Source organism: Gossypium arboreum, chromosome 11, assembly GCF_025698485.1.
Source record: "Gossypium arboreum isolate Shixiya-1 chromosome 11, ASM2569848v2, whole genome shotgun sequence".
Classification (NCBI taxonomy): domain Eukaryota; kingdom Viridiplantae; phylum Streptophyta; class Magnoliopsida; order Malvales; family Malvaceae; genus Gossypium; species Gossypium arboreum.
This window is the reverse complement of record NC_069080.1, coordinates 45049435-45059565: the sequence shown is the minus strand read 5'-3', so window position 1 is coordinate 45059565 and position 10131 is coordinate 45049435. Positions and strand designations below refer to the sequence as shown.

At 32.6% G+C, this 10131-nt stretch overlaps 1 long non-coding RNA gene across 1 annotated transcript; it reads right to left on the bottom strand.

The window, feature by feature from the left end:
- Positions 1-206: 206 nt before the first annotated feature.
- On the bottom strand, positions 207-3000 carry LOC128283501 (uncharacterized). The gene is made up of 3 exons (XR_008273862.1): positions 2710-3000; positions 881-959; positions 207-281 (listed from the first exon to the last, which is right to left on the bottom strand). It is a non-coding gene; the product is annotated as an uncharacterized LOC128283501 (long non-coding RNA).
- Positions 3001-10131: the final 7131 nt, after the last annotated feature.

The window sequence follows — 10131 nt, the reverse complement described above, 5'->3', positions numbered from 1 at the left end:
TTCCAATTATATATATTAATTCACATCCAAAGCATTATAATCACATTTAAAAACTCGCATAGCATCATCAACACCAAACATATACATGGTACGAACCATTAACAACTATCATTTATACCTATTTATAAAACATCTCACAGTATGAATTAATTCTCCAACTAAGTAGAATATAACATAAAATTCTATAGGTACATGCTAACCAAATTAACAAAAGTTTCACCAACCCGATGAATACGAGATTTTCTGTTGGATGCTGATTTAATGATCGAATCACTAAGTACCTAACCTTTGCACAAGAAACAAAACCATATGCTTAGTATAACTCAGTGGTATTTCTATATCTAATATTTGAATAAAATATAATTTATGTATGCCTAACTTAACAACATGAATAAATACAATTTAGTATGGAAAGTTACATGTCATAATACATCAACTAAGAACACGATTCGATTTACTTCTTATAGATCAATCATTTATATTTGTACCATATACATCTTTTTATATTACAACTGAAATAATTTAATCATTACATAATAGATTCATATTTCTAGATTTAATTACGATATCTTTTATTCATCCATGTTTCAATCGCTTTATAAACAATTTTCCAAATTAATATCATTAATTCATCTATTATCCATCAATACATATATGTAAAAAAAATATCCCACATTTCGAATAGATCGTATTTCATACTTATATCAATATACAATATTTCCACAATTATTCAATTTAGTTCTCATCGTAAGCAACCATTCTGTATCAAAACAATTAAGCCCCTTTTTAATGATTTTCAGCTCTCTTTAAGATCTTACCTTGCAATACAACTCATAAGTGCAACAAATGAAGTAATTCAAATTTAGAACACAAACCATACATTTCGAGCCATTTGTCCACGGCTTTGTCTTTCCTTTCTTTTTGAGAAATTTAGGTCGTTACAGCGCACTTCACCACCACTGAATAACATGAAAAACTCTAGCTCTTGAATAGCAACCAAATTTAAACCAAATCATTTATTTAGTCTAACTGAATAATATGAAGTTGTCCAATTTTGGATCACAACTAAACTTCGATTATAGCATATATTAATTCCAAACACATAAAATGAAATTTACTAGCTTGAGACATAAATTTAAACTCAATTAAGGTATAAATATTAGTCCAACCAAATTACATGGAATTATCCAACTTTGGACATGCAATTAAACTCAATTTACGTAATAACAACACATAATCAATATCAAAGCCAAAGTTATACATTTTTAATCACAACACCAAAGCACAATAAATTACAACTATAAACTCCTTTCAACTTGTAGCGTTAAGATATCACAATTTCATTGTAAAGACAATTTAATATACAATAATTAATCCCCTTCAGATAATGCTTAAGACAACATAATTACTTACATTTTAATCTAGATGCAACAGCATAACATCTCAATTATAGCTACTACCTTTTTTGATTTCAGTTTACGACATTAATATTTAGTCTAATTACAGCATCAAAACATCATAATTGTAGCTATTACATTTTTTTTTTAATTTCAACCTAAGGCATTAGTAGTTATAGCATATAATTAGCACCTCAAATTTCAGCTTTCAGACATGGTAAATTGCAGCATCTAATTACCTTAATTTCCAACTTCCAAACCTCAAAATTTGTAGCATTTAAATGCCTCAAATTTCAACACTCGGCAACATAAAATACAAAATCTACCACTCCAAATTTCCAATAAGTTTACAAGTCTTTAAACATGGAAATTAAATACTATAATCTAGAATTCAGACAGTGGCCAAAATTGGCCTTTAACCTCCAATAATTTCTCCATATTTCAGCCTATAGCAGTTCAACTACTCAACAAATTTAAACATAATCAATTCTCCACAATTTTCACTACCTCTTCAAATTCGGTCCTCCTTCATTAGTTCGGGAAGTTTTATTAAATTTACTTCAATTCTCACATAGACAAGGCCTGGCTCAGGCAACAAACATGCAACTAACATAATTAAACTTTATACTTGCCAAGCACTTTCAATTTCTCTTTAAATTGGTCAATATTGTACACAAGTACAACATTTCATTTCAATTGGCACCAATATTTAATTACTCTTACATGGACAATAATAATGAATCCACAAAAGAGGGCATTAATCAACAATTTTACAATTTTTTTTGTCTTGCTCTGGACAGCAACAAACACTCATAATATCATGTATTAAATAAATTTCAAGCTCATTTAAACAAACTAAAGTTATGGCCTTTGGACACCTTCAATCTTTACCTCTCAACATCATGATTGGCATCATTTAACCGTCCCAAATTACAACCTACAGACTTTGTAAATGGAAACATTTAAACACCTTAAATTACAAATTTTAGACATCATAAATTCACATCCTTTATGGACATTATAAATTGACACTTAAACCACTTAATTTCCATTATTCAGACCTCATTTATTTATACTCAATTGAACAACATTCAGAAAAAAAAATAACAACTTTGGATAGCATAGATCACCACCAACCGAACCACCTTTTTCTGGCAAAGAAACTTAATAGCCTACTTAGAGAAAAACTGTATGCATAAGCAGCTCCCTCGACAACATGCATTCCACAAAAATTTTCCTTGGATTTATACATTCATACTAGCATGAAAGTGTAACAAAGCAATCAGGAAAGAAAAATGTATAGAGGACTCACAAAAACTCGAAGTCAAGCATAACCTTGAGTAAGATCTCTTCCCCTCTTGCTGCTGCCTTCTCCTTCCTCTTTTTGCAAGTTTCTTGAAAAAAATCAGCTCCTAAATGAGCTCAAAATTTAGCATGCAACAATTCTCTTCTCCTTCTCTAATCGAATTGTAGCAAAAAAAACAAGCAGATTTTTTTTAAGTGATCTCTCTTTTGAAAAAAAATCATCTAGGTTGAAGAAGACTCTCCTCTTTTTTTTTTTATTTCTTTCTCTTACATATAATAGTTATCCTCATAAACATCCACTATCAAAATCTATAAAAACAGTGGTCTATTTATTTAATAAGTCTTTTAATATAGATTCACCTTATAATTTAATATTAATTCATTCTTTTATCACTTGTTTGATTTAGTCCTTTTATTTTAATTAAACAGTCTTTCTTCAAAATTACAAAACTAAAAATTTAATTCACATCTAATATAAATCTGTAAATATTAAATAAAATATTTACGAGACTAGTTTAGGGAAATGAGATCCCGATACCTCAATTTCCAAAACCACCATTTTCAATCCCTTGACTTTTTGGTTGTTACAAGCTTAGTTTAATGACAAGGATTGCACCATCCACGGTATACTCCAAGTCATCTTCCTCATCAATAGGCATTTCGAGCTCAACTTCCTTTTCAAGTTCAAATTTTATCTCACCATTGTCCCTTAGAATCATAACACCCTAATTTGGACATTGGTCAGCAATATGGCCTCTCCTAAGGCATTCGAAACACTAGATGTCTTGAGATCGATTTGGCATAGCCTCGTTCTTTCCTTTACTCAAATATCCACTTGAATTATTAGATTTTGATGCCTCAATGTTGTCTTTAGATCAAAAGGTGGTATCTTTTTGTAGGTTCCTTGACCCCACTTTGATGTAGAAATAGAATTGAAAGGGGTCCTGTGGTACCTTTTTTTTTCAATTGTTTTCCCAAATTGATCGCCATATGAACCATATCAATGAATTCAACATAGGGTTGCAATTCAACTATATTTATGATGTCTTGGTTTAGGCCAGCTAGAAATCTTGCCATGCTAACCTCTCGGTCTTTCTCAACATCAGTACGTATCATTGCTATCTCTATCTCCTTGAAGCAATCCTTCACTCTTCGATTACCTTGGGTGAGATTTTGTAATTTCTGATACAATTTTTTATGGTAGTGGGCTGGTACAAACCTTTTTCTCATAATAGCTTTCATTTTAGCCTATGTAGACAGAGTCATTCGTATTTCTTCTCCTACTCATGGTTAGCTGATCTCACCAAATAATAGCATAATTAGAGAATTCGATGGTAGCAAGTTTTAGCTTTTTTCCTTTTAGGTAGTTATGGTATTCAAAAATGAGTTCAATATTCTTTTCCCACTCTAAGTAAGCTTCGGGGTCAGTTTTCCCTTGGAACGGAGGGATTGCCATTTTAATATTGCTAAGGTTACCATCTATTTAATTTCGTTCCCTCGGCCCTTGATTTCCTTGTCATTGATGCCTCAAGCTACAACTAGAGGCTCGATCACTCTCCATTTCACTCTGGTCATAGTAATCTTCTTGATTTGGCCTTAGAGGACCTCGTTCCCCCTTTGATTTTGAGGAGAAAGTCTCCTTTGGGCTCTTTCCTCTAATTGGTACAATTATTCTTACATTGGCTCCAATCATCGTTGCAACATTTTGTCCATCTCACGAATGAGAGCTTGGTATACTTGATCGGGCACACCACCACCACCAATATTATTTCTCTCAGGGCGCACAACACCACCACCAATATTATCTCTTTTGGGACTTTGAAACATGATGTTTTCTCATAAACAAACCTCATTAATACTCATATAAATAAATGTTCTCTGCTTCCGTGTCTACACTTGTTATTGGCTTTTAACCCCTCTAATGCTCTCCCGCACTCTTGCCTTTTACCACTCCTACTCTCTCTAAGTTCTTATCTGAATTCCTTAGACTTAAGCAACAAACCATGTGGAATCGACTTCAAAAGTGATGTAAGGTAGGTATTAAGGTTAGGTGATAGGGAAGGCTTAGAAAAGAAAAAACAATTAAGGGTAATTTGAAGTGTGGCTGAAATTATTATGGTAAAGGAAAACTTGTACTTTGGAAAAGAATCACTTTCAAACTATTTTTTTTGTTTTTTTATAGAAATTTTGAATCTCTCTTTTTTTTTTGTATTTTCGAACTTGGGATGTAGATATGCTATATTCTTTTTTTTAGTGTTTTTTTCATTTTTTTAAATGCTAATCTCGAGAGAGATAAAAATGGGATACTTACTTAATTTAGCTAGGTTTGATACCAAATGATGCAAGCTCATCCTTAAAGGATAATTATGAGTTGCAAAAGTTCCCGATCAAAATTAAAAAGTATCAAATGTAATGTTTTTTGTAAAGGTTGAAAACGTGAATGGCAGGCTTTGGAAAGGTGGTTTGATGGATAATAAAGGAAGAAGGAAGGATAAGCTTGAATTCAGTTTAAAGACTAAAAAATGAACCAATATTATAGAACAATACTAACCCAGTCTTTATATTAGCACTTAAAATGGATATAAAAAGGAAACAAGAACTGTGACCTTCTATCTAGCAAGATAAGAACCAGTTGGCACAAAGGATGAACGCTACACTTCTAAAAAGTGATAATTTTGAATGAAATAGATTGATGCCACAAGGAATGCTTGATAAGTTAATTTGAGTCAAATGAGAACAAGGAGAGTGAACACTCATAATAAGATTAAAATTCATCAAATGTTGTTACAAAATGTCTCAAGCCTCATATTTATAGGTTGTACAAGGAACCATCCGAATAGGCATGAGATAAAAATAAGAATAAATGTGTTTGATGTCCATTAATTCATTCAAAGCATCCCTTGGGAGTTTCTAAACTTTGATAATGCCAAACGCCTTATTCACATTGTGAATTTTGAATTCCTAAACAACCATTTACATTGGTCCTTGAGAGTTAACTAAATGTGCATGAAATTGAATGGTTTCAATAGTGTGAACATGAATTGATGGTGCCTTGATAACCAAATGGTCACTTGGGATATGTAGATCATTACTGCTGATTGTGTCACACGAAGAGTCTCAAGGTGTGAACATCAATAAGTGAATGGTTCCATAGGTGTGAACTTGGTAGCCAACCGAATGGTTAAGTGTGAAAACACTTGATTCTTTGCTTCTCATGAAATGGCTCATAGGAGGCTGTTGTTCAACTCTTTAAATGTTGTTTACGCAACACGATTAGTTTGGGAGGAAGCTTCCTAGCAACAGCAATGTGAACAATCTGGTCAAAACTAAGACAAGTTTAAATGCAGCAATTTAAGACAAAAACACATACATTTAAGTTGTATGAACTTAGACAAATATTAATGATGTAAAAACTAAGACACATAATTAAACTACAATATTTAAGATACTCATTTAAAATGTTTCAACTAAGACATAATTAAAACTCAAACTAAAATAACTAAACGAATAAAATCCTTATTTCCAGGAACCTAATTTAAACACACAATTATTAAAGTTTTACATGCAGCACATTGCATGAAATGTATGGGTTGCATGGAATGCATGAAATACATGTTTTGCATAGAATGCATGAAGTGCATGCCCAAAATCAATCAATTAAGCCCATGAAAACTTCTTTAAACTTCTTAGCTTATGTGCGAGTAATTGGCCCTCTTGGAAGCTCGATTGGATCTTATAAGGTTTCACGAGTTGCTTTTTTGACATAAAGGGTTTTGGTTGGGTCCATGCTCGCATCACCTTACTAATTGATTTTTAGTTGCCTGTTCCTATAGTTGGGGGTCAACAATACTAGTGACGTTGTATCATGAGCTTTACAATCCTGGGCTATACAGGATGTCATTCTTGGCATCAATGGATCACCAAGTACATGTGTTCCCACTTGTGAATAGGTAAAAAGAATTTAAACTTGGGACAAGATTTTTTTTTTATGAAAATATGTTCTTACAAGTTTGCTATATTTTTTAGATGATATACTTGTCTGAATATCAAGAAGTCAAAAACACTCATTGTCTACCGACATATGATCGAGGCATACGTCGGGGATGAGGTAATTTATTTTCATAAAATAAAATTATATTAATATCTTGTAATTAGTTTATTTATTTATTTATGTTATTATAAGTATTTTAATCATGTTGTTAATTTTGCAGTTCGTGTAGATGTCATTTACCGCATCAGATGTTGCTTCCGTCATTCCTCCGTCAACAAGAGTCTACGCACTTGTATGGTGCATTAACACACCCATGATCAATTTTTCAATAGTGGAGCACTACAATGGAGATTAGGTGTTTCATCAATTCGAGTGTCGTTAACATACTTCAAACGTTCCTATATGGCAGCCACAAACTTGACAAGAAGGGAAAAAATGCAAAAAAATTGGGTGTTAGAGCATCAACTATAAATTACGTTGTGGAACGAAGGTTGGAGAGAAGGCCTCATTTGGAATCATGTATGCCTGATTTCACTCCCTCGAGGGACTACCAGTAGTGCTACATATGGAATAGGCTGCCCTACCTATATGGTGGCAAATTGATAGTAGTCTTTCCACATATGCAACAACGAGGTCCCCTACAAAGACAAGCCCGTCAGCTATCTCCTCCTCCCCCACAAAAGCTCGAGCCTAAACCTGTATAGTAAAACACACAATTGACTGGTAGTTCCTATCATATGGAGATAGAGGGTTATAGTTTTGCCCTGAAATTCTTGGGTTATGCACTAAACCTAGACATAGTGGATTGCAGTTCTTCTTATCGACAACCGACATCACCAATGATGTTTGACATATTTAGCCAATTGCCACTAGTACTTCGCCTCTATCGAGCAAACCATTGTGACAATGATTTTTTGAGTTTGCTTAGTACACCCCAAGGTTCGCCTATGGGTGATGGGAATGTCGGTTCGAGTGAGTTGAACATTGACCCTCATGAGCACCCACAATGCGAATGAAGGCCACCATGACGGTACACCCCACGAACAACTCCGTTGAACCATCAATTTTGATGGTTTTAATTCAAATGTTTCGAATTATTGTAATGTACAATTTATTGGCATTTTAATTTTATTTTATTATAACATTTGACTCATTTTAATGAAATGTTTGATATTTTTTTAAATATGCATGACAATCAAGTTCATGCAAATATATGTAACATAATTGAAGTTAATAAGAAATTCATTTCATCCATTTCTTATAAAAAAATGGAAATTTAAATTGAAGGGATATATAATAATATATTTGAACATGGTATACAAAAATTTACATTCTAATCAAGCGTGACGACTATCCCAGGTGGTAGTTTTAATGTAGGCAATTGTTTCGATTATGACCCATTGTTCTACACATACCACAACATTTGGGGTCGACCTTCTCGCTTCAGTCCATGTCATTTCCTATGTAGCCCAAATTCTAGTACCAACTCGAAAGTCAACGGAATAACTTCCCACATCAACACATCCTGCATTGTTGGGAACTCGTTTCCCCAAATACGTAATGTGTGTTCCAGTGTGTACACCTCATCAATATATTGTTCAACATTGATGGAGGTGTTAGTGCATGCTGCAATAACGTGCGCACATGAGTATCGAAGTGTCTGGAACTTCCCATAGTCTCACCGCCTATTTCAAATATCAAGTTCGTATGACCTAGGCAGGATACTCGATCAATGACCAACGGTATCTGTCATTCGAAAAGTTTTAAAATGTCGAGAATATAATTAAATGTTCATCGTCCTTGCTTTCCAGCCTTTGACCTCTATCACCTTCTTGACTGCCTCAACATACATGTACCCCGCATTCATCTAATTTACTTGTTTGAGCCCCATTCTAGGTATCAATGTTGCCAGCCTATAGAATGTAATAGAGAAAACAGATAAAATTGGGAGATGATGTGTACGTTTCAATATTACGTTAACGGCCTCTATCAGGATAGTGTTCATATGTCCATATCGCGATCCGTCATCAAAACTTTGAGCCTATTTGTAAGGCTCATGCTCCCAAACCACTCCTGTAATGTAGTGGTCATTTAACCTTGCAAATTAGCCTAAAGGTTAGCTAGTCTTCATTTGAACTAATATGGTTCTAGCTGGTACCTTGAACCATTACAACATGTTACATTCCATTTCACAAACTATAAATATATCAAAAAAATAAAATAGATACTTACCCATTGTCACAACTTGTTTGTGCCAATCTGCATTTTTTAATTCCTTGTGGAAGTTCATTGCAATGGGGCGAATACAGTAGACGGATTTCCACAAAACACCCGAACGCGTGGTAGCACAAAAATATTAGATTTTTTATCACCTTTTGAGCCCTAATTCATGCAGTTTCTTAGTATTTTTTTTCGAAATTCACACTTTAATTATAAAATAATTAATTTACACTAAAATTATTAACATATTGAATTTTAATTATTTTATAATAAATTTTCAAAAATTTAGTTTATTTTTGATAGTTTTGCACCAAAGGTGAAAATTAGATTGACAGACACCTCGAAAGGCTTAAACTGTCGGAGAAATTTTTGCATCGAGTGTGTAACAGCTTATTTTCAATGAAATCAGAACAGTGGTTTCAGGACCACAAATCCGAGACAAAAAGAAAATTTATTTTAATATTACTACATATCCTGCATTATGATAAGGAAGACATATGAAAATTTCGATAAGAAAATTTTACCGATTTCATGTTTAATTATGGAAATGACCAAATTGCATAAAATGAAAAAGTTAATTTATAATAGCTATAAGTATCAAATAGCAAAGGAATTCAAAATTTAAGGTCCGTATATGGTAATTAGACCATTAAGAAAAGTTAGTAGATATTTTTGATGATTCATCCATGGAAAATTAGAAAACGAAAAGGACTAATTTGGAATTCGGAATAAATAAAGATAATAATAGCCTAATATCATCTTATTTCATCATCTTCCCCAAATTTTCTATGGAAACCCTAAAGAAAATCAAGCAAGCTTAATTAGGTAAGTAATCATGTCCTGTTTTTAGTAATTTTTATATTTTTGAGATCGGAATAACCTAATCTATCTATTTTGGGGATCAATTTGAAAAGATATTAAAGTATTGAAATTTTCTCATGGATAAATATGCTGAAAATTTGAAATTTATGATAGAAAATGAAAGGTTGTTGATAGATAAACAACTTTTGTAAAGTGAATTTTCATGAAATTATGATTAATGGACTAAATTGTAAAGATGTAAAATTCATGGAAAATTTCTAATTTTTATGAAATATATGTGCTGTAAATGTTATATGTAAAAATTAGTTAGGCTTGGAATAAGAATTAAATTTCATGAATTTCATTTTCCGAGCCTAGGGACAAAATCATCATTTATGGAAAGTATAGGGGCAAAAT